Raw genomic sequence first — 26,929 nt, 5'->3', positions numbered from 1 at the left:
ACGAAGAAAAAACAAAGAATGCTAAGTATAATGGGCTGGAGAATGAAGTCATGATCTTGGTTTGGATCCAATCAAGAGCAGGGGCCATTTCACCTTGACAACGGCGCCACAGTTGTCCCTGATAGCAATCACTTCATCATACAACGTGGAAAAACATTTTTAAAAACACTGCAGTTCAACATTTTGACGGAGAGGTACGTTCTGACAATTCAATCATTCAGTCATTAAATTCGTCATTAAATCGATGTCAGCCAGCCTCCTAGTCAACGCATAACGTTCAATTTAACCAATTAGATTACTCTAGATCTACGAGTCAATTTTCCACGCATAAACTAAAGCCCATTCACAATGAAAATTAAACATAACAGTAATATAAACGCAGAAATTTGCGGCTAGGTTATCAAATGGGATCATTCACAATTATTCACATAAACACTGACATTAACATTGCCGTTAGACATTAATTTGAAAGTTTGCAAACTCCAAACTTTTATGCTTATGCTTACGTGATTTGCAAACAGAACACAATCGTGGAGCGCTGAAGTATACGACAGAATATGAGGAAATGGCGTCGTTGTTGTGTTTTCATGGCTACCAAGTATCTTTGCGGTTATGTTTATGTTCCCATCTAGGCCCATTCACATTGAAAATTAAACGTAACGTAAGCGTTAACTTAAAAATGTAAACGTTATGGTAAAATCAAGAAGTCATACCATCATTCACGATGGGAACATAACCGCAAAGATACTTGGTAACCATGGAAACATAACAACGACACAAGTTCCTCATATTCTGTCGTATACTTCAGCGCTCCACGATTGTCTGTTGTTTCCAAATCACGTAAGCACAAACATGAAAGTTTGGAGATTGCAAACTTTCATGTTAACGTCTAACGGCAATGTTTATGTCAATGCTTATGTGAATCATTGTGAATGATCTCATTTGGTAACTTGGGCGCAAACTTCTATGTTTATGTTACGGTTATGTTTAACAAACGAGAAATACACAAACTACACCAATACATAAACAAAATACATCCAAAACTCCAATAGACACTGGAACTTGAAAGCAATAACTCCATAAATTTCCTAGACATCACCATAACAAAAGTTGACAACAAACACACCTTCAAAATATACAGAAAACCAACCACCACCACCACCACCACCACCACACACATACACAACACATCTAATCACCCCACACAACACAAACATGCTGCATTCAGGACAATGGTACACAGATTACTCAACATACCCATGAACTAACAACACTACAATCAGTACATAGCACAAGAAAATGGTTACAACCCAAACATAATAGAAAACATCATAAAGAAGACAAAACAAAAACTCAACAAACCAAAAACACACAAAAGACAACACAAACACAAGAACATAAGAAATACATCACACTAACATACGAAAACAAAAACACACACAAGATCGCATCCTCATTCAGAAAACAGAAATACAACATAGCATACAGAACAGAAAACACACTACAAAGACATCTTAACACACAAACAACACAAACAAATAAATACAACCACACAGGCGTATACAAGCTCACATGCAATAGTTGCGACAGTTTCTACATTGGACAGACAGGCAGATCATTCCAAACTCGACACAAAGAACACATTAAAGCAATAACCAGAGGACACAATACATCTACATATGCCGAACACATAACTATGCCAATCACACATACAATAACATAAATACAGACATGGAAATCCTACACATACAACCCAAAAACCAAAAAACTCAACTCACTAGAACAATATGAAATATACAGACACATTAAAACACACCATAATCAAATACTCAACACACAGATCAATTTCAGAACACACACACTATTTGACTCAACTCTTCATCACACGAACGCACCGACACAACAGGCAGCGAAGTTGAGATGACGCCGAGACACAGAAGGCTCTGAGGATGGTGTCAAGTAGCACCGAAACAGCTGTAAGCCGCACATGCTTACATAATTAACACGAGTAAGATCGCCATTTAATCAATTATTTATATTCAAGTGTTAAAAGTAGTGTACGAAAGATTCAACATGGGTTTAATGTTCTTGATTTTACCGTAACGCTTACATTTTTAAGTTAACGCTTACGTTATTTTTAATTTTCATTGTGAATCTGTTAAAAATGTCACTACGAAGTAAAATTTCCTTATCAGAATTATAAAGATAAAGTCAATCACGATTTCTTAACGAAGTCTGTGAGATATAAAACTATAAACAACTGCATACATAATTCAGTTAGAAACAGCATTTCTTTATTTGTCATGTTAAAGCAAAGCTTATCTTTTAAAGATATGGCATGTAACTAACTGAATGTGCGTTAAATTAATACTCAAGCTGTACTTAGTAATCTTCATTGCGTTTAAGAGCTATGAGTGAACTGTGTAAATGATAACATGAATCATAATTTACACAATCAGAGAGACTCACCAACAGCGATGTGCTTCGAAATCCCGACACCGCCCACAGATGAAGACCGTCCCCTGCAAAAGACCCACAGCAATCAGTAATCATTCGTTTCTGTCTGGGGAAGCAATCAGCGTCATAGAGTGGGGCTAGCCAGAGTCGATCCCTGACAGAAGAAATAGACGCTGCCGAAACCTTCAGGCAAATCATGTGATGGTATGCGTAAAGTTAAGTTTAATTCGTTATTTTCGAAAAGGAATTTGGATTCCTTTTATGACGCCAAGTATTATAAACAAAAATAATGAGGAATACGTTCTTAAACCAAATTTTTTTACAACACAATAATAGTAATCACAATAATCACGAAACACAACTAACATTAACAATCCAAACTATTTACAGATAGGTAGGCTATAGTATTACTATTATGAAATAAAATGCCTTTCATTACAATACACAATACTGTACAAAATAGTCTAGTGTAAATAATGTTTGATCAATGTATGTCTACATTCTTTGTTATAGTGAAAATAGCGTATTCTAGTGTACATAGTTTAAATAATATAAATTGTAAATATTAGTGGAACTGTTAAAGTTGTTTTCTTCTGCCCAACTTGACCACACAAGAGTCGCTGAGCAGACACAAGTAGTACGCTTGCTACATGCACGCAACTTCATGCGCTACAGTAAAACCTCCAGTATTACTTAACCTTGTAACCTCCTGAGACAAAGTACGGTCCATCATAATAATAATAATAATAATAATAATAATAATAATAATAATAATACTTCCTTACTTACTTATGGCCAGGCTTCGAGACTTCGGTCCCAATAGAGCAGTTCAGTGGGAAATCCGCATAACGGCGCACTGAGTACAGTGGTAAAGCGAACAGTGGGTGGGGGTACTGTAGAATGAATGCCAACAAATACGCAAAGGAAAACGCTCTGGATTTGAAGGTTCTGACGAATAATTTGGTTTTCATACAAACTGTGTCTGAAACTATTACACGGTTAGAAAAGTCAGAGCAAGAGATGCCGGAAGCCCTCAAATTAATTTAGAAAATGATGCAGAGAATTAATGAGACATCAAGTACACCGGTTACTGAATGTGTAAAACAGAAGTGGAAATCAACTGTATGTAAAAATAACGGATATGGAACACTGTGTAACATAAACAGCAAATTAGTGAACATAGAGTCACCCGAGAATAAAGGACTGTCTCTTAGAGACTGCAATGATTTTAGGTTTTTTCGTTTTGCTCCTATCACGTCATGCGACGTAGAGCGCAGCTTTCTATAGTACAAACTTTGGCAGATAACAGAAAATTATTTACGTTTGAGACACTGAGAATGTATCTTGTAGTACATTGCAATTCGGTACTGTAACTGCACTTCCTAAAGACGACCAATAGGATAAATTAAGAAATTAAAATTGCTACATGCTTATTTCCACCATTAACACTGTGTATAATTAAACACAAATGCTTATAAAAGACGGGAATAAATACTTTTCACATTCTTTTGACATTATCATTGTGTAATGTATATTTACTTTCAGAATGTACATATGTGTGTTTCCCCATACTACCGTACTCTACTCTAAATAGCAACGTTGTTACCTCAACACATCTCTAGCTACCTGCAGCGAGTCAACAACCTATAGTACATGCATAGTAAACTTATTGTATCGGATCCAAAATCTCGAAGCCTGCTTATGGCTTTTAAGGAACCCGGAGGTTCATTGCCGCCCTCACATAAGCCCTCCATCGGTCCGTATCATGAGCAAGATTAATCCAGTCTCTATCATCATATCCCAATAATAATAATAATAATAATAATAATAATAATAATAATAATAATAATAGGAATAATAATAACTAAAGGCAACCAAAACATATTTACACATTACTAAAGTCACGACAAATTTCAATCGCCCAAATGTCGTTAAAATACGAAGAGTAGTAAAATTTTATTTTATTTACTATAACATCGAGCTCATTTACATAAAAGCTGATGAATCATCATCCTCCCCATAATCATCATCATCATCATCCAATTCAAGCATTAGTCCTAGTGGTCTGTTGCGGCCTCAATGGTCACATGCCATCTTTTTAATGGTCTTCCAACAGATCGTTGTCCAGAACGGCGGTATCTTTGGCTATCTTTCTGTTGGCATTCTCTCGACATGCTGATTCCAATTAACTCTATAGGTTTGAAGAAAATTTAATATAGGTTGGACGTTCATTTCTTCCAAAATTTCTGTATTTCATTTTCTATCTCAAAGTGTATATCGCGCCGTTTTTTTCATAAATTTCATTTCGTTGGTAGTTATACATTGAACTTTTTTTTAAAATTAAAATGTGGTTGTCACTCTCTTTACTAAGTTCTTAGAATTTTTTTTTAATATTATCGATTTTTTTTACATCTAATCGCTTCAGTTATTCAGTATTAAAAGGACGACGAAGAAAAAGCATTTCGGTTAAATAACGCCATACCTAGAAATCAGCAGGACGAATAACTTATTTGGTGATCGCCGAGGTTACAAGTTAATTAAATACCGGATTTTGATTAAATTTGCATTAGGCCTACATGACTTTTATATTATAATTTTTCAGATATTTTCAGCACTTTTTTTTTTAATCATCTCACTCAGTATTTACATATTGTTCTACAGATTCGTCTATCACAGTAACCTTTTTCTACCACGGAAATGGTATCTTCATATTTTCAATAACCCACACCTGTGGAGTAACAGTTAGCGCATCTGGCCGCGAAACCAGGTGGCCCGGGTTCGATTCCCGGTTGGGGCAAGTTACTTGGTTGAGGTTTTTTCCGGGGTTTTCCCTCAACCCAATATGAGCAAATGCTGGGTAACTTTCGGTGCTGGACGCCGGACTCATTTCACCGTCATTATCACTTTCATCTCATTCAGACGCTAAATAACCTAAGATGTTGATAAAAGCGTCGTAAAATAACCTACTAAAATAAAAAAAATTGCAACAAGTTTCCGAAATAAAGGCAGCTTATATAGAGCTCACACCATTTAGAATAGTCTGAATTGTCTCGAGGCTTTCACAAACTGTCTATTACACACCTGGATAGGTTCAATAGTTGTCGCCAGAGACAAAAGCATTAGCCTATTTAGAAGAAGAAATCTACATTAGAAAAGAGTTTCAATGGCATTACTTAGTTTCACTTTTAAATACACGTCACTAAAGCAACAGAACTGAAATAATTAAAAAAAAAAACAGGCTATGTCCAATATTTCGTGAAGGAAATCCGTTTTCCCTTTCATAGTGAACCTCATCTTTAAAAAAGCTTCAATTCACTTTTGAATAAACACCTACATTACAAAATACTGCGTTGGTAGGGTCCATGTAACAGATCAATTTTTAAAAATCTTATGCCACGATGAACTTCCCTCCCTTTCACTCCAAGAAGATCGAAGAAAAACTTCCATATGAAACTTTCACTACTTGCGATACGTTTTTTTTTTTTTCTGTAAGATGAGAGAAAAATTACTGAACCCCCTTTGAGAACGACAACCAGTTGCCAAAAAAAAAAAAAACAGCGACAGACGTCGGCCACTGCACACAGAGTAACTGTTGCCAAATTAACAGGTTTCCTAACACAGTGCTGAGTGACTGACCACTTGGCGGTGCGTCTTGTAGCTATCACTCACTCACACACACACACACAAAATGTCTCCTCTGATGTGGTTCAAGTGGTAATGTTGTGCTTGACTTTAGATCAAATGGGCCTGAGTTCCATTCGACACAGAAATGCTGAGATTTAAAAAAAATGTGTATATATACAGAATGAACCGTAAGTAACGTCATTAATTTTAGGGTGTTATTCTTTGAGATATTTCAAACAAAAAAGTTTAATTCAATTTTGCTCGTTTATGCCTCCTTTTCGAGATAAAAAAATGTTTTATATGAAACATTCCACACCGCGTTTTTTGACAAGGTGTAACTTTCTAGGAAAAAGAAACCAAAATTAATTCCTATCTTATAATCAGGCTTCGAGACTTTGGACCCGATACAATAAGTTTGCTGTGCATGTACTATAGGTTGTTGACTCGCTGCAGGTAGTGGAAGGTAGAGATGTATTGAGGTAACAACGTTGATACGAGTATTTAGAATAGAGTACGGTAGTATGGGGAAACGCACACGACACTCTGAAAGTAAATATACATTACACAATGACAATGTCAAAAGAATGTGAAAAGCATTTATTCTCCTGTCTTTTATAAGCATTTGTGTTTAATTATACACAGTGTTAATGGTGGAAATAAACATGTAGCAACTTTAATTTCTTCATTTATCCTATTGGTCGTCTTTAGGAAGTGCAGTTGCAGTACCGAATTGCAATGTACTACAAGACACAGTTTGTACTGTGAAAAGCTGCGCTCTACATCGCATGACGTGATGGGATCAAAACGAAAAAAACCTAACATCATTGTAGTCTCTAAGAGACAGTCCTTTATTCTCGGGTGACTCTATGTTCACTAATTTGCTGTTTATGTTACACAGTGTTCCATATCCGTTATTTTTACATACAGTTGATTTCCACTTCTGTTTTACACATTCAGTAACCGGTGTACTTGGTGTCTCATTAATTCTCTGTGTCATTTCCTCGACTAATTTGAGGGCTTCCGGCATCTCTCGCTCTGACTTTTCTAACGGTGAAAATAGATTTGTATGAAAACTAAATTATTCGTCAGAACCTTCAAATCTAGAGCGTTTTTCTTTGCGTATTTGTTGTCATTCATTCTACAGTATCCCAACCCTCTGTAAGCTTCACCACTACTGGGTGTTCATTTCAAAGTGTGTCATGACGTCACTGTTGTTGGGTCACCGATTTGAAGCGAGTTTCAGCTTATATGTTAGAGAAGTTGCCTATTATTTAAGGCGTTCTTCAATCTGAACTTGAGAACGTGTACGGTATAACTTGAACGTCGTAGCAACAGATGGCGGTCTGTACGATCTGTGTGCTACCATAACCTCTTTCGAAAAGTGTTTTGCGCCGGCAAGTCGTACGCAGGGTATTTGTTATCATCGGTTGCGTACGGTAACATTCCACAACACAAATCAAATGCTCCGTGTCCATGTTGACCGTCGAAGTTAATGTCAGCAAATACGTAAGTAATCGTCTTAACCCTCTCCCCATATCTCGACAGTACGTATTTCCAAACAGTTCACATTCCTGCCACTACCGGCGATACCGTACGTATCGCACGTACTCTTCAGAATGAACGCCGTACTTGCTAGCCAACTTCTCTGCCTCTTAGATTATACACCTGAGCTGCGGAAGTGTAGGAAGATTGAATTCTCTAGGCTCATCAGCTAGCCACATGACGGCATACAGTGAGCCAAGACACATTTTGAACTGAACACCCAGTATACTCAGTACGCCGTTATACGGATTTCCCACCGAACTGCTCTATCGGGTCCGAAGTCTCGAAGCCTGCTTATAATGTAGAACAGGCATGTCAGAAATCAGACTCTGAATGTGCAGTAATGTGCGCGGATCATCGGTCTGTGCAGGTTGCATCAATCAAGCGTTGCTCTTACCCATTCTTAGCTGGAGGGGTGTACAATAATCTATTCTGCGCTTCTAGGGTTGGATTAAATAGACATTTGGACATTATAAACATAGTTAGCAGAACAAAAAAACACAGTTATTATCAGTGTCTATACTTGAAAATTGTAATACAAGAAACTTTAGGCTTACTCAGTTATACTTCACAAAGCAGTGGTTTGTAAAGCATAATTTATTAATATGATTTTTATACAATATTTGAAGAAAAAAAATTGCAGTAATTTCGAAACAATAAGAAACGAACAAATATTTCATTTTACATTGTAAGTACTAATTATTTTAAAGTAATAGACCCTACTCTTTCATTGTTCGTCAAGCATTATTATTTACTGTGACCATTGGTACACAAATGTTTAAGAAAATATTATACTCCCAATTAATTACATGCAGTAGGACATTGTGAAGTTTTTACACTGAAATCATTTCTTTGCTGTATGTCAATATAAATTAATATTAATATTAATATTAATAAATATAAATTAAGCGTAGAATCTAAATTCGCATATAGTCTATTTGAAAACGTTGAGAGGAAGTATCGAAAAGTTGGGAGCGTTACTTAAAGAAATTAAAAGTGTAGTTACAAAAATGTTATGTTTTATTTAACGACGCTCGCAACTGCAGAGGTTATATCAGCGTCGCCGGATGTGCCGGAATTTTGTCCCGCAGGAGTTCTTTTACATGCCAGTAAATCTACTGATATGAGCCTGTCGCATTTAAGCACACTTAAATGCCATCGACATGGCCCAGGATCGAACCCGTAACCTTGGCCATAGAAGGCCAGCGCTATACCAACTCGCCAACCAGGTCGACGAAAAGTGTAGTTCACAAGCTGTGAAGCGACGATATTCTCTTTATGTCAGATTGTAAGATTTATTAATATAAGTATATTGAATTAATATTGTGACGTGAGATGGAAAATTTGCCATTATATATTTTTCCAGAAAATTTTTTCGCCTTGCAAATAGTTGTTTTCTTCTCTCCTTACAACCTCAAGAGCCTCACATGTATTCCTCACTATATTCTCATCACTTACCAGTTTATGAAATGAAAGTCGTAAGTCGTCTAACCTTTGATGGCTGTGTTAGTACAGACTCCAAAACAACGCCACTGTCAAGTACGTTTTTCCGTGAGAGTACTGATTAAGAAATAAGCGCTGGCAATATCATATTTTGAGAACTTTACTAATCTGATCTAAATTGTCACCTCATAACACTATTACCTCGACATAGCCTGATGAAAGCCTTTCATTTTAAAATAATTATTACTGTTGGCTGAGGAAAATATTATAACAATTATGTTATATGATTCGCAATTTCTCTTCTTCGTTATCTGTGAACTCCTCACTTTATTTATCACTAGCCGTAACCGTGAGCTCCGCTGCAATCGTTAGAAATAAATATAAAGTAATTACATAATTAAAATAGGACATTTGATCCAGGGAACATTCGTGTTTGATAGAAGGATAAATCGTTTAATATGTTACTTAATTTAAATTGCATGCAAATAATTAAAATGCGATCATTTTGGTCCAGAGACCACTCATTGGTACAATGACAATTCCTTTAACATGTTTCTAATTTTTATTACATGCAGCCATAGTTTAATGAACATTGACATCATTTAGATTTAATGTGTATACTTTATTTTACTTGTTATAGGTTTCCATTGAATTATGATAATAACTTAATTTTAACCCTTGTTTTCTACGTATTCAGTAAATGGCGTTTGGCCCACTATGGTTCTGAACCCTTCAAATAACTTAAATTATATTATATAATATTACATTACATATATTATATTATATTATATTATATTATATTATATTATATTATATTATATTATATTATATTATATTTACATTACATTACATTATATTATATTATATTATATATTATATTATATTATATTAGAAGTTACTGTAATAACATTATAGCATTATGTCCATCTAGAGAAACTACACTTTCCAATGGTGAAATAATAATTAATTATACAAATCGGTTAATTTAGCTTCCGATATTACTTCATACAAACACAGAAACATTCTCTGTAGGCTATCTTCCATAGCTTTCGATTGTTGCTGTTCAAGGCCCCTTATAGACGAAGTCATTTGTTTTTTATTTCATTATACGGCTTTAGATGGCAGTTATTTTAATTTTAAAGCTCATTTACCTCATTAAATATCAGTCCTATCAAAATTTTTCAAGGAATAAAACTTATCGAAAATTATTTTTAAAGAAACTTTTGTTATGTAACATTTTTCACAAAAATCAATAATAAGCGAGATATTTCGATTTATTTAATTCAGGCCCCCTTATAACCCACCTTTTAAATAATGTATTTTGAATGCCATATAGCCTAAAAGCTAAGTTACAACATAATTTATATTCCAATTTTCATCGAAATCCGTTCATCCATTATCGCGTGGAAAGGTAACAAACATACAGACAGACAGACAGACAGACATACAAACAAAAATTTCAAAAAAGCGATTTTCGGTTTCAGGGTGGTTAATTATATGTTAGGACCAATTATTTTTGGAAAATCGAAAATTACCAGAAAAATTTCGGCTACAGATTTGTTATTAGTATAGATAACTCATTCATAGATACAGCCAAATCGGCACTCGTACTGAAACAAAAGCTGCTGCAGGTATTGTACAGCCCTGTCGCGTTCCCCTCCAAGGCTATTCACTCCCTCCAGGTAGGGGAATAGAGAGTGCACATCGCACAGAGACTACTGCACAATGTGCAGGGTTTTGACATGCCTGATGTAGAAGATAACAACCATTCCAGGTTAACTTGACAGCCAAAAGTTCCCTTATTCAGCATAAAACATTTTTAAAAAACCTACGACAACCTGATTTGAGACGATTTTTTTCTGATTTCTCATACACCATAACAACCATTTTCTCTTTAAAGAAAGAAAATGCCCGGAATCCTAATAAAAAGTGGTATTTAATTAAAGCTAAAAAAATGTCTGAAGTAAATAAAAAAGAAATTAAAAAATAAATCGAAAAGAAGGAAAAGAAAGAATAAGAATGAAGTTGAACGTAGTTAGGGAGTGAAAGAGAGGGAGCAAAAGACATTTCATTTTCAGAAGGGATCCGCGCTCCAGACAGCCCTCTCGGGAGCTTTCCCTGGGGTGAAGTGATGCGTGACGATGGTTATTCATGCCCCGGCCGGGTTGGAATTCTGAATGCAATCCGTTGGGGCAACTCGCGGTGCCCAGCTGACGTCTGCTTTTCCATGTGGTGCAGGATTTCTTAGAGTAATTCTCGGTCTTATTTTTCCCCCGACACCGCTATGATAAACCAGTGAAAATACTGTAGGTATCTATCTACAACGAATTAGTTTGTAAGCGCACACAATTTTTCACTACTCGCAAATATTTAAACGAGGTACAGTAGATCATTTTATTGTTAAAACTATGCTAGGGTACCGAGTTATCAAGAAAATAGTTAAATTGTACAGCAGAAATTACATGGCACCTTCGGAAGTAAGCTACTTTATTTTTAAGGGTAGGGGCTATACACAAAAACTGTCAGTTTTTTTGTTTTTATTCTTAAAAATATCTCGATGCTTGCAGATGCTTCTCGCAAAATTTCATAGGGTAGATTTGCGCTCCTTACAACACTTCTTTTGGCACTCATTTTAAAGATGTGCTCGCTTTAGATCCCCTGCAGTCTCTATTGTTTAATTATATTTTTCTCCTTTCACAAATTTTTCCACGCCTCCCTTAGTATGTACTGTATGCAAAGAGGCATGGACACCCTCAGTAGAATTTCAAACGGACTAATAATAATAATTTTTACAATCGTGGCTTTTTTTTTTTCATTTGAGCTACTGTAAATAGTTTTTCAGACAAAACTAATGAGCAAACTTAAAATTTCCATGGCATTAATAATGACAGTAGGTTGAACACAAATCCGGACTACACGAGAGATAGTGAGTGGTTTCTATGGTTGCGAGGTACGCAGACCTCGCATCTCGCAGTTATAGAAACCACTCCACTATCTCTCGTGTAGTCCACATTTGTCTCACCTCGCACCTCGCACGTCGCATGCATCGATTCAGAAAAACCAAGGCGACTTTGACTGCATATGCGGCTTTGGGTGGAAGTTCAATAGTAGGTATAAGGGGTGGGAGTGAAGTACATTCTAAAACTCAGGTACAATAAAAATTGAAGTAAAAATAAAATGATGTCCCTGTATAATAAAGAATGCTTGTGTCCTAGCGTATATAATGCACGATGCTGGTAGGTGTACACCTAACTTGTGTTCAAAGTAACCAAACGCAGATCTCTACTCATAAGGGTACGTACACGTTGGATCGACGATAAACGATAAAAGAAGCAGCGATGCTATATCAGAGAGAATTGAAGCATGCATTGTCATTGAGGTGTGCATATTGGAGTAACGATAACAGCGAAGATACACGATAAAAGCGACGAAAAAATAAAAGTGCCATTTTCTTCGCTCTTGTCGGTTATATGATCTCTGATTAAGATAATATTAATCTGTATAATTACCGGTGGTTGTCAATATATCCGAATATTAATCGATTTATTATTATTTCGGCATATTAAATTAATTATTGTAGATATTGGCAAATTGATCAGTTGTGTATTTTTTGGTCATATGTTATGTGATCACAAGAACCAATCACAACACAACGAATTTATACTATCTTTGGGATGAGAAACTCATTTAATTTTGTACGTATTTAACTTATATTAACCTTGAACTTAACAGCTGATATTTCCAGTGGCGGCTCGAGGGTATTGAATTAAGGGGGGCTGCGTACAAAAATAAACCAAGTAACTTACTTTATTTAAAGATTAGTTCCATGCGCCTTATCTTGTAAGTTGTGTTTAAATGAGACAGGCTCATGTCAGTAGATTTAATGGCATTTAAAAGAATCCTGCGGACAAAATTCCGGCACACCGGCGACGCTGATCTAACCCCTGCTGTTGCGAGTGTCGTTAAATAAACCATAATTTAATTTTAATATGCAGATTTGACCCTTAGAAATATCTAACAGGCGATGTTGTAGTTGGTTGTATAATATATATACATGATACATCAATAAATGAAAAAAATAACTAAGCCAGAATTCAAGAGTACGCACCAGGGCGCTTGCCTCATTTATTGTGATGTTAGATGTTTCAGATTCCATTATGGTTTGAAAACATTCTAGCAATGGCTCCTTCTTCTCATGAACAACATTTACTGTTCTTATTTTAAATCCATCTTGTTGCCCCCAGCTGATGGAATTGTCTCTGAAACACATTAATCTAATACAGAGAAGAAAGCAGGGATACTAGATAAATTATAAAAAAATATGCGAGCCTTTGTATTTTGTTTAGCGGCTCTTTCCATTATGAGATTCAACTGATGGGCACTTAATTTCACATTTCTCCTGAATTGTAAAGGTACTGAACTGAATAGACTGTAAATATTGTACAGAATTAAACATTGTTGCACTTGTTATACTCACAACATTAAAGGAAATGTATTTAAAAATGCGCGCTACTAACAAACTGCTGCAAATTTTGCAGCGCCTGGAAACTCTGGATTCACGGCAAGAGGACTAATAATATAAGGCCTCTTGATTCACGGCATGGAGCTAGCAGGGGGAGGGGTAAAACTAACGTGCAAACCTTCCGAGACGAGACTGGCAGCTCCAGGGGAGGAAGTGGCTTCACCCTGTAGTCGTCTCTGGTTTCGCTCCGGCAGCACCAGGGGAGGAAGTGACTTCACTAACGATTGCGTGCATGTCATTGAGAGCGAAATTTAAAAAAAAAAAAATCGAGCCACTAAATAGAGACTGTATAATAAATGTATTTCACAACATAAAACGAGACAATAGCCACAAATGTCTGGGGGTGCTGCAGCTCCGCAGCCCCTCTTCGAAATCCGCCACTGGATATTTCCTATATATCTTCTTTCATTAAGTGAATGCATAGAATATCTTCTACTGATAAATCAAAATGTTCGCTTCCCGCGTCCTCGTTGCTCCGATATGAACACTTGATTCTTTGATAATACCAAAGCGTCGCTAGCTCGTTTCTTTTATCGTTTATCGTTGCTCCAACGTGTACGTACCCTAATACACCGAGATCTTTGGACCTAGCGTCCCATCTCTACGAGCAGAGAAGCAATCTGAATTCGATCCAGAGATCAGCCACTTGTGTCAATTGCACGCACTGCGAGTTTCGACTGGGATGGCATCTGTGCTAATTAATAGTTGCAGCTCAAAGGCGCCAGGGGCCAGCACAAGGGAACGCATGAATTTGAACAAGATCTAAATTTTAAAACTGGAGGACACGTGGAGGGCATCTCGCTACTCGACACGGTTAATATACCCTAAAGCTGTCCTCCCAATGAGACGCCAGGAATGCACTCCGCTACCTGAGGCCGGGCCAGTACAAGGTCGGTTACCAGCCTGCCAAAATAAAATAAAGGAAGGGTACTGGCAGCGCGCTCAATGAAATGCATCCCGCCATGATGAATGACGGGACTCCACCGTCATCACCAGGCGCGCCGCGCAACAGTGGCACAAGCGTCTCTGTGCTCGTTGAACGCATTCCTCACGAATCTGGAATTCCTTCGTTCAATGCTGCCAACCCTTACGGAAAAATCGGAATGCAACTATACGCAAGGGTAGGGAACTGCGTTTTTCGCGTTTGCCTAGCAGACTGACTGCCAGGCCGAAATTTAAAAAATATCTCCCTCAGGCCAAAATCACTATTATGTTGTAAATTGTTTTTTTTTAATAATTTATTGATCGATCAGCGCATTTAGCGCTATACAGATCATTTCTAAATAAAATATAAATGCAATACGTGACACTGAATTAAGGGCAGGCTAGATTAGGCTCTTCAATGAACAAAAATAATGTTAATAAATAATTATATAAAGTACATAGGTTGGTGTGATGATAAATTTTGATTATAATATGAGGTCCATTGGAAGTCGGCTCTTGATTCTGGTGGGAAATGTGGACTTCCTTCCGAGATAGTAGTGGATGGCGCCTGGAACATTTTCTAGGTTGTTACAGAACTTCTTAGCTTGTGAATGAATAAATTGTTTGATTGTGTCAATACCAGTTTCTCTGTGTAGTTGGCTGTTACGGACAAACCAAGGAGAATTGAGTGAAATTCGTAGGACTTTATTTTGAAATGACTGGAAGTGTTTAATTTCACTTATTGCAGCTTCTCCCCAGACAGGACAGGCATAAAGCAGTAGAGGTCGTAATAGAGATGTATAAAGTAGCATGCAATTGCGTAGCTTTAGAGATGATTTCTTGTTGAGGAGTGGATATAATTTTGTAAATTGGTTGTAAATGATAATCATATATAGTTTTTTTCAAAATTAGAATAAATTAAGCTGGAAATTACACATTTTTGAGTAGCGGAAACCCGTGACTTCTCTGGACTGGAACATTATTACCTCGTAACTTCTGGTTGAATACTTTTCTGTACTCTTTCCATGTAAAACTTATAATTTGTAAAAGTAATCCCTAATAACTATTATGTGTATATGTAAATGTGTTTCTTATATTCACATTCATTTCAAGGAACATAAAGAAGATTTAATGACTTATGTCATTCTTGCACCAAAATGAAATATTCCATAAGAACTGCTGCATGCATGAGGTTACTGCGGGCCATAGCGGACACACATGCATAAACAAAATGCTAAGCCAGTAGACTTTTGGCAGTGAGACAATGGCAAATTTCAATCATGTAGTAGCGGACACAGGTGTCCTCTATGGCAGGGAGGAAAATGTTCTGGAGAGGACACCGGTGTCGTTTTCAAATTGAAACCGAGGAAGATTTAAAAAATGAGTGCCAAAACTCTCGCATCACGGCCATTATCGACATGTTTTACCTTTAGGAAGATGTTGAGTGAGTGAGTGAGTGAGTGAGTGAGTGAGTTAATTAATGGGAAAATGGCAGGAGAAACATTAAAAGGTACACGAAAATGCGTCCTTGCAAGGGAGTTCGGGGTTGAGAAAAATTGAATATGTGAGCTCGAAGGATATTGGCCACTTCTCTCACTCCGAGTTTCGCCGTTCCACTGAAGAAACTTTAAGAGAATTCTTACGAGGAAAGCTGAAATGGACGTAACCTAACAGCTACCACATAAAGGGGTGAGAGAAGCATCACAGGACAGAAACACAGAAAGACGTAAAAAGCCTGCACATTGAATGAGACTCCCGCAGTCCTTGCAAGAGGAAGGCACTGAACTCTTTCACCGTGTCAATGACACTCGAGTAAACTCGCCCACGTACCGAAGATATCATGCGAAAATCAAGGCTCCTATTTCGAAGGCTTTAGTTTAGAAAAATGCCGAAACGTTTGTGGGGAGAGTGAAGTAGGTCCGATGATCATTTCTTTTAGGACTCATTTCGACGTTTGTCTTAACGCCTTAGGAAACCCACGGAAAGTCGGCCTGAGTGATGCAGTCGGTAGAGTATTAGCCTTCTGTGCCCGAGATTGCGGGTTCGATCCCGGCCCAGATCGATGACATTTAAGTATACTTAAATGCGATAGGCTCATGTTAGTAGATTTACTTGCATGTAGAAGAACTCCTGCGGGAAAAAAATTCCGGCACACCGGCGACGCTGATATAGCCTCGGCAGTTGCGAGCGTCGTTATATAGACCATAATTAAAAAAAAAAACACGGAAAAATCACAGACAGGATGAGTGAAGGATGTTTTTTTGTTATTTTATTGGGTTATTTTACGACGCTGTATAAACATCTAGGTTATTTAGCGTCTCAATGATATGAAGGTGATAATGCCGGTGAAATGAGTCCGGGGTCCAGCACCGAAAGTTACCCAACATTTGCTCGTATTGGGTTGAGGGAAAACCCCGGAAAAAACCTCAACCAGGTAACTTGTCCCGACCGGGATTCGAACCCGGGCCACCTGTTTTCTCAGCCAGACGCGCTGACCGTTACTCCACAGGTGTGGACTGTGAAGGATGTTATGTATATACGAGTACATATAAAGAAAAGTAACAGATTAGATGCAGCAGACCGCAACTTTCACTGTCAGAAGCTTAGCAAACTTTGAGAGTTAAATAACTTAGTTTTGCTATAACTTCGTTTTGTACAGGGTGAATCGTAAGTAAAGTCATTAATTTCAGGGAGTTATTCTTTTAGCTATATGGATCATATTGAGGAAACAAAGAGGAAGGCAAAAAATAGGAAAGATTGAAGAAAACTGGGCTGCCCTTGGGCAGAACACTAAATGAATGAAATGAATTCTTTGAGATATTTCAAACAAATAAGTTTAATACAGTTTTGCTCGTTTTTGCTTCCTTTTCGAGATAAAAATTGTTTTACATGAAACATTTCATACCGTGTTTCGGGAAAGCCATTGATTTAATTCTCAACACACCCTGTCAGTTTAAGAGAGCAGTGTATTATGACAATAAATGATTGAAAGAATTTTAGTATTGTCCTTTAAATATACAGAAATTTGTTCCGAACAAATGTAACATTGAAAAATTCCTTTGCACAACGAAAAGATAGGCTACATTTCTTCGGATCAAATATCTGCACATTTAAAGGACAAAATTACTTACTTACTTACTTACTTACTGGCTTTTAAGGAACCCGTAGGTTCATTGCCGCCCTCACATAAGCCCGCCATTCGTCCCTATCCTGAGCAAGATTAATCCAGTCTCTACCATCATATCCTACCTCCCTCAAATCCATTTTAATATTATCTTCCCATCTACGTCTCGGCCTCCCCAAAGGTCTTTTTCCCTCCGGCCTCCCAACTAACACTCTATATGCACTTCTGGATTCGCTCATACGTGCTACATGTCCTGCCCATCTCAAACGTCTGGATTTAATGTTCCTAATTATGTCAGGTGAAGAATACAATGCGTGCAGCTCTGCGTTGTGTAACTTTCTCCATTCTCCTGTAACTTCATCCCTCTTAGCCCCAAATATGTTCCTAAGAACCTTATTCTCAAACACCTCAATCTCTGTTCCTCTCTCAAAGTGAGAGTCCAAGGACAAAACTACAGTACAATTTTTTCAATAATTTATCATAATACAGTGCTCTCTTAAACTGACTGAGCTTATTGAGAATTCAATCAATGACTCACAAAATATGCTATGAATGCTTGATATAAAATAATTTTTATCTCGAAAAGGAAGCAAAAAGGAGCAAAATTGTATTAAACCTTTTCGTTTGGAATATCTAAAATAATAACCCCCTGAAATTAATGGCATTACTTACGGTTCACCCCGTATATCTTTAATTTCCACCCGAAACAAAATTGGCGTTCCTAAAACAGCATCCTTTCTTGTGAGAGACCTCAATGCCCCCCCCCCCCCGACTCCAATCCCGAACGTTACGTAAGAAGATCCAACGCTGTTGGAATATAATTAGGGAAGCCGGTGTGTAATAACAGCCCGGGCTTGTTAGCATTATAATAACAGCTGCGTGAAGGTTGCAGTATAACAATTAGGCACTTAAGTGAATATAATAGTAGGTGGTTTGTTTTGTTTATATAGACCCTAATTTAGCAGACTTTGCCATGTAGGTTCGTGAAAAATGTTGCACTAGACCATGGCAGATGTTCTGCATATCACGCTGCGGCACCGACAATTGAAGACCTAACATTCTAAATGTGCTAAGTGCCAAAACAACTTTCTGAAATGTTGATGAAAAAAACACTGCGAAATGCATGTTGAGATATCTACAACACCGTCTTTTGGCGCAAGAATGAGTCACTTACAGTTGAGCTACGACAAAGACAATTTAGTATGATATTCTCATATGGATGTTCCTCCCGTAGATTGAATAAAATGAAATTTGACAAAATTGCCACTTAGCATATTTAGAATGTTAGGTTTTCAAATTTAAACTCACTTCAACAATACAGGAAAATAGTACGATCAAAATGAAACGTGACGTTTTCTCGTCCGCAGACTGCAGCGTCATGGGAGCGCGCAGAAAACAGGGAGATGATGCAACTTGTTGCTCTCGGCCGCCACTCCGCCCCCCTCGCAAAACACGGCTGTCAAGTTGGTCTTGCATCGAAGTCACAATTCACAGAGACGAAATAATACAGTGACAGTTATCAATAAGCGGTAGTAATAGAAATGTTAGCTCTTTTGTCAGCAGCAACAAATTATACCAGACCATGGGCAAAGGACAGCCTCACGAGAAGCAAGCAGTAGCAACACTAGAAGCAGACAGTAGCAACACTAGAAGCTAACAGGAGCTACAGCAGAAACAAACACTAGTAACACCGGATGCAAAGAGGATGTACAAAGGAAAAGAACAGTAGCAATACCGGAAGCAAAGAGAACCTACAACGGAAACACTAGCAACAACGGAAGCAAATAGTAGCAACATCAGAAGGAAACAAGGCCTAGAACGGAAACAAATAGTAGCAATACCGAAAGCAAAGAGGAACTAGAACAGAAATAAACGTATCAACACCGAAACAAATAGTAGCAACACCGAAAGCAAAGAGGACCTACAACGGAAACAAACGTATCAACACCGAAAACAAATAGTAGCAACACGGAAACAAACAGTACTAACACCAGAAGCAGAGAGGACCTACAACGGAAACAAACGTATCAACATCGAAAACAAAATAGTAGCAACACTAGAAGCAAAGAAGACCTATAACGAAACAAACGTATCAACACCGAAAACAAATAGTAGCAACACGGAAACAAACAGTACTAACACCAGAAGGAGAGAGGACCTACAACGGAAACAAACGTATCAACATCGAAAACAAAATAGTAGCAACACTAGAAGCAAAGAAGACCTACAACGAAACAAACGTATTAACACCGAAAACAAATAGTAGCAACACGGAAACAAACAGTACTAATACCAGAAGCAGAGAGGACCTACAACGGAAACAAACGTATCAACGTCGAAAACAAAATAGTACCAACACTAGAAGCAAAGAAGACCTACAACGAAACAAACGTATCAACACCGAAAACAAATAGTAGCAACACGGAAACAAACAGTAGCAACACAGGGAGCAAAGAGGGCTTACAACGGAAACAAACGTAACAACATCGGATACAAATAATAACATCGGAAACAAATAGTAGCAACACAGAAAGCAAAGAGGACCTACAACGGAAACAAACGTATCAACACCGAAAACAAATAGTAGCAACACGGAAACAAACAGTACTAACACCAGAAGCAGAGAGGACCCACAACGGAAACAAACGTATCAACATCGAAAACAAAATAGTAGCAACACTAGAAGCAAAGAAGACCTACAACGAAACAAACGTATCAACAATGGAAACAAATAGTAGCAACACCGAAAAAACAGTAGCAACACAGGAAGCAAAGAGGGCCTACAACGGAAACAAACGTAACAACATCAGATACAAATAATAACATCGGAAACAAATAGTAGCAACAGCGGAAGTAAACAAAGCAACAACAGAACCAAAGAGGACTTCAAGCGAAAGCAAACCGTAGCTACATCAGAAGCAAACAGGACCTACACCGGTCGCTCTGGTCTTCTTGAAGAACAAATATGAAATTAAACAATGTTGAAGTAGACTTACGACTTAACAATTGAGCCAGACTTTACAAAGCAACATCAACCATTCCACTGATAAGTTTATGTTTAAGGTAAATTTGAAAAAAAAACTCGTTTAATTTTTCACAGAAAAGACTTCAATAATTCCACTGATAACCTTACGATAGAACTAAAAATAATAATAATAATAATAATAATAATAATAATAATAATAATAGTAATAATAATAAAACGGTGTAATTTTTCACGACCAAGACATCGATATCACTGATAAACTACTGTACTTTTGTTTAAAAACGGTCTATGTTAAGCCTAAACTTCTGATTCCATTTTTCACACCAAAGACATTATACAGGGCGGAATGAAATAACCATGCAGATGGAAAGAGCAATAGGGTACACTTAAAGGAATAGAAAACCTATATTACGTTTTGTGATTAAATGTACGGTTAATCAAAAAATTAAGTTGGAAGTTTCAGCATTCTGGCAATATCGCCGCTCACACAGTCGTCTTTCTTCTCGTAACAAAGATGTAAAAAGTCAACGAACTCAGGTCTGTCTCAGTACGTGAGCCTCCCTCTCTCGCTACGACGTTGCAATCTGCTCGCATCGTCCAGTGGCTTGAAATTCGTGGTTTTTAATTAAATTTACACGAAAACCATCCACGCTATTGACATACACAAGGGAAATAAATTATTCTTTATTACGTTTTTCATTGCTATGGTAAAAAATTACGATCCTACTCGCAATAATTACCGAATAAGGGAGCATTAAACATTTGGAAAAAAAAAAATTCTGCGAAAACTATGAACTTTCTAACAATATGGTATTACACTTTTTTGTTACATGTAATATGAGTTATTCACTCTGAAAATCTACAGGGTTATTTCACTTTCCACCTGTATAGGCCTAACGTAAAATAACTTGGTATTTACGTATTTTTAGATTCTACAGGGTGTTCCGTTTGGGTATGGATGAAATAAAAACACCGTAAAACATTTACTACTGAACTTCATTTGTTGAAACTTTGTGCATACAACACTGAAAGATGGAAGTTTCCTCAGAGCTCAACATGACCCCCATTGCGCACCCTGCACAACTCATAACGGTGATGCAATTCAGCCCGTGTCCTTTGTAACATCAGAGGGGTGATTTGTTGTATAGTTTGAGTAATTTTTACTCTCAAATCATCAATGTTCCTGGGTTTCTGTGAATATGTAATGTCTTTAACAAAACCCTACACGAAGAAGTTAGGAGGGGTTAGATCTAGGGAGTTTGGGGACCAAGCCAAGAGATAGCTGCTTCTCATACTGGGTTTCGCCTGCGATCTCCTGCATATTTTTTTAAACACAGAACCTGTTTCTACAGATGTTCGATACCACAACATTATGGAATCGCATTTAGGTACATTACACACACCATACTCACGTCTAAATTCCCTTTGAACTCTTTTAACACTCTCAAATTTAGCATACCAAAGAACACATTGTGCCCGCTGTTGATTTGTAGTAGCCATTTTAATCATCTACGATTTTCATTTGTCCTTTCAGATTATGCATTGCGGATTGTCATATATGGAAACTCCCATCTTTTAATCATAATATAACCAGCAAGAAATTTTTCCTACTATCATAATAGCTTTATAATAATAAAGTAATATTATCCATAACCAAACGGATCAGACTGTATTTAAAAGTTAAAACATGTTCAATATCACTGTCAATTTATTAGGAATGTTAAATTCACCACATTATGCAAATGTTAAATGAGTAGAAGATGATTACCAGCTTAAATATTATAGAAAATATTCTACGTTTCGCTAAAGTGAAATACAGGGACATCATTTTATTTTTACTAGCATTTTTAATATTAACCTGGCTATACCTTTGGATTAATGGTTCAGAACCGGAAACACCGTTTGCTACCCCCTTCCACGATTGAAGTTCGATGATTCTGGCATAAAATACAAACAAATCACTTTACTAGGTGTAGGAGGGAAGAAAAGTAGTTCATCCATTTACGTAAACAAGGAGAAATCGCGATTTTGAGTTTGATAATTTTGATTAGGTTTTTGTTTAATCAAAATACAGTACAGTATTAACAATAAGTGTTTTTACTCACGAACTGAGGTATCCATGCGAACGTATTCATTATGCAGTGTATATTATGCTGTCTACAGCACATTAGCGTACAATATAGAGAATGAAGTTAAATTGAAAAATAATAATAAAATGGATATTTAAACACATTTTTGAAAATGGTGGCCGTTCATTTAGATACAGGCTTCACTTCTTTTGTGCATATTATCGCAGTATAGACTATTGCAACTAAAATTCAAATTACCAGTTTCGTCCTTCTTACTAGTAACTCATGTTGAAATAATTGTATACCTACAATATAAAAGAGCACTGTAAATTCAATCTTCACTTCTGTCCGACCCGCACAGGTAACATTACTCAGACATGCTATCTACTGTCCGTCCAATTGGTTATGTCGCAGGATCGTAGAAAGGGGGAAATCACGTGACAGTTAATTACTTTTAAGTTATTTTAAACAGTTGCGGGTGAGGGAAATCGGGATGCGATGTAGGCAAACGGACGACAGTATCTGTGCGAAAATATAATTCAATATTGAAAGCTCTTTCGTCACTGGAAAACGCGAACATATTTCTGGAACGTACTATACTGACTAACTCAATACTGTTTGTGTTTACTACGACCTTAAGGCGACTTTGACTGTATACGCTTGGTTCTGTGAGGAGAACAGTTGGAAGTTTACTAGCAGAGTGGGTGGGAGTGAAGTACATTCAAAAACTCAGGTACAATAAAAATTGAAGTAAAAATAAAATCATGTCCCTGTATAAGCACTCAAGAGTTTGAGAATCACTGCCTTAGACCAAGGTGCCGGACATTTTGTCTAATACGAAAGTAATGTCAGATCTAGTAGTAATGATAGACACAAGTGAAAACCTAAAGTCTCTTTTATTAATCTCAACATTGAATGTTTGGTAGAAGTAACACCTGCATACGTTTCGAACTCTGCACTCGCTGACGAGTCTATTTGCGGACCAGTGTCGAGTAACACTCCGCGCAGTCTCGGCTTTCACGTCCTGGGTACCAAGTCCAGGTCAAACGTCACCACTGGCATTCTACAAATAAAAATGCGAACGCAGTCGAATATTTCCCTGTTGCAGTCATAAATCTGAGATCAAGTGAGAACAACTGCACACGTGGCTACTGACTGACTACACCTGCACTTCCCATAAAACGTAACTCCGGTTTATCTGCTGCGTCTCATCTAGCCACATATAACTAGGGAGCGGATTTTTATGTGCTAAAAAATTTAAATATATTTATTTTTTATGTGCTAAAAAGTACGAAAATATTTGCTAAAAATAAAAAAAAAAAATATTTGTTTTTAATATGACAAAAATACCTTACTTAGCTTGAAAAAAAAATGTTACTAGGTACTCACCAACAACACTTGAGTGCTAATAGTTGGCCGAGAATTGCAGTGAACAACAAAGGTCATCTCCAAATTCTCCATCACAAATGCATGCCGATTATTTCTGAACAACGACTTATACTGTGAGCTGCGTGGCTGTTGTTCAACTGCACAGGTGGTTTCGGGTCCAAGGAATATGCACCGATGCTCTGGAGTGAACAAGGCTCTGAAATCAGCTACAAGGGTCGGTCCGGTTTTTTTGCCACTACTATACCTACATACCTACATACATACATACATACATACATACATACATACATACATACATACATACATACATACATACATACATACATACATTCGATTCTCGGTAGGAGCAAGTTACCTGGTTGGGGTTTTTTTTCCGGGGTGTTTCCCCTCAACCCAATATGAACAAATGCTGGGTAACTATCGGTGCTGGACCTCGGACTCATTTCACCGGCATTATCATCTTCTTCTCATTCAGATGCTAAATAACCTAAGATGTTGATAGAGCGCCGTAAAATAACCTATTAAAATACATACATACATACATACATACATACATACATACATACCTATGAAAGAAATGGCGGTCTTAAATCAATTTGTAAAAAAGTGTCACTTAGGCACTTACTGACCTGGACTATTCAATTGTTATGGGTAAATATCATTTTAATCCAGGAATAAAATGAAGTCCAAATTTGAACAACCATAGCAAAAGGATAAGAAGGGACCCAAATGAAGATGAGTAGGCCTATGAAAAATGGAAACATGAATAAAATAAGAAATGGAAAGAGGAAGCAGAGACGATTAAGAGCAAAAAGAAAATTGAGTAAGAGTGGTAGAGAAGAACATGCGAAAATTAATATGAAACGAAATGGAGACGGAGACAACGAGGAAGGATAATCATGAAGAAAATCAAGAGGGGATGAAGCGAAGTAAGGAGCAGATGATGGATATGATGCTGCCCAGTCAAAGGCAGGCGGGCGTCGTCAAAACCCTCTGCAAATAATCACGCAGGCTTAAGCTGCCAAGTTGGTAGCGGTCCAGCAGGACGTCATTTATGAAACTACGAGCTTCTTTCAAGTCGCCGGCCGCAGCAAATCAGTACTTAAAACCTCAACTTCTGCACTTCTGTTGCCTAGGATACCGAAAACAGTAGACACGAGACGGAGCTTACGAACGCGATTCGGTGCTCTTCTTTCTGTCTGTATTTTTGCATAACATACTCGTAGAAGTTAAGTAGCATGATATTGTTTTTAAGTGCCGAAAAATTGATGAAAAATGTACTGGGTCATTCCAGCGTCACTCACATTATAATGTAACAAATCTTTACACACATTATTAAATATACAGTTTATGGGTATATTTCTAATTGCATATTTTCATTTCATAAGGTATTTCATTCTTCAATAGAAAGGTCGAAAATAGGTGTACAATTAATTGAGAAATCATAATTTATTAAAAAGGAAAAAAATTTAATGTATTGCCACATTACAAGACAAGGACATGCATACAGTTTATGCATACACAATAATGGCAAACACTCTTCTAAAAACTGAAGAAATATGTTTTTTTCTGTTGGATATCACAATATAATTGTGATAACTGGGTGGGAATATAATTCAAGTAAATTTTATTAAAATTATGAAAAATCTGCTGTAGGGTAAAGGTTGGTAATATTGTGATAATTCTTTTTGAGAATTTATTACAATTTTACTGAGTGACAGAAGGACCGGTTTTGTGCAGAAACTTGTCCATAAACATCACGCAAAAAACCGATCTTCCTCTCGCTCAGTAAAATTGTAATAGATTCTCAAAAAGAACTATCACAATATTACTAGTATCACAATATTATCAACCTTAACCCTATTTCTGTCATACACGTTACTTGGTCAGGATTAGGCTACTTTGTACAAAAATTATTTTGAAGTACAATTTATGCTAAGAAAATATAATATATAATTAATACATTATAAAATGAAATACAAAGAAACAATCACACAATTTCTAGTATTTAAAAAAGTATATAACACCTGTCTTACTATCGTATAAAGTTACTTATTATATTGTATAACTCAGGGCTTTGGAGTTACGAAGATTTACTTCTATCATGATATAAGGCAGCGGTCGTCAGCACAGAGCACGCTGGGGCTAGCATCGCTTACCCGCTGAAAACGCAGTGCACTAGGGTGCACTCCGTAGCTGCTAGCGGGTATGCTCTCTATCTCTCCCTGTTGCACGACAGTGCACAGGGGACAGCACCGCGTACCCGTTGCACATTTCAGCGAGTGCTGACGACCACTGATATAAGGTAAGAAAATACTGATCTTAAAATGACTGAAATTTGCATGAAAAATCAAGCAGCAATAATTGGACGTAATTACGCAATAATAGAGCAAGCGCCTAAAACCTGTTTCGAGATATTGGCCACTGAAATAAATCTGTTTTTTTTTTTGTAAAAAAATTTATTCAAGAAGTATTGTAACATTCATACTATTACAAAAAACAGCAGAAATAATACCAAAAAAGGCTAACCGATTTTTAATAAGAGACCAGCAGTTGAATTAATATTTCGAAGCAAAATAAATAAATAAATGAATTTTATGCAATAAACGAATTTTTGCTTATAAATAGCAGCAAAATTCAGATATGGCATTCTTGATTTTTCCGACTTAAACAGCTGCCAGATTTGTGCAAGTATCTCTCTCTCTCTTTTTTTTTTTTTTTTTTTTTTTTCAAATTGTCGGTTGGTCTATTATTGCGTAACTCAGTCCAATTGATGATAACTTGAAGCTCAGTTTCATGAGGAAAACAGTGTTCCATCAAAATATTCTTGTAAATATAAAGTTCACAGT

At 36.9% G+C, this 26,929-nt stretch overlaps 1 protein-coding gene across 5 annotated transcripts in view; it reads right to left on the bottom strand.

Moving 5' to 3' along the window:
• Nucleotides 1–26,929, bottom strand: part of Sulf1 (Extracellular sulfatase Sulf1) — a 651,379-nt gene that overhangs the window by 440,118 nt on the left and 184,332 nt on the right. For 3 of the 5 annotated variants that reach the window (XM_069831559.1, XM_069831564.1, XM_069831560.1), the window contains exon 3: nt 2,470–2,522. The exons of the other annotated variants lie outside the window; for them this stretch is intronic. The gene's annotated coding sequence lies outside the window, so the exon portion shown is untranslated. The remainder of the gene's footprint in view (nt 1–2,469; nt 2,523–26,929) is intronic. 5 annotated transcript variants of the gene reach the window in all.

This window comes from Periplaneta americana, chromosome 7 (assembly GCF_040183065.1).
Source record: "Periplaneta americana isolate PAMFEO1 chromosome 7, P.americana_PAMFEO1_priV1, whole genome shotgun sequence".
NCBI classification, from domain to species: domain Eukaryota; kingdom Metazoa; phylum Arthropoda; class Insecta; order Blattodea; family Blattidae; genus Periplaneta; species Periplaneta americana.
This window is presented reverse-complemented; position numbering and strand designations above follow the sequence as displayed.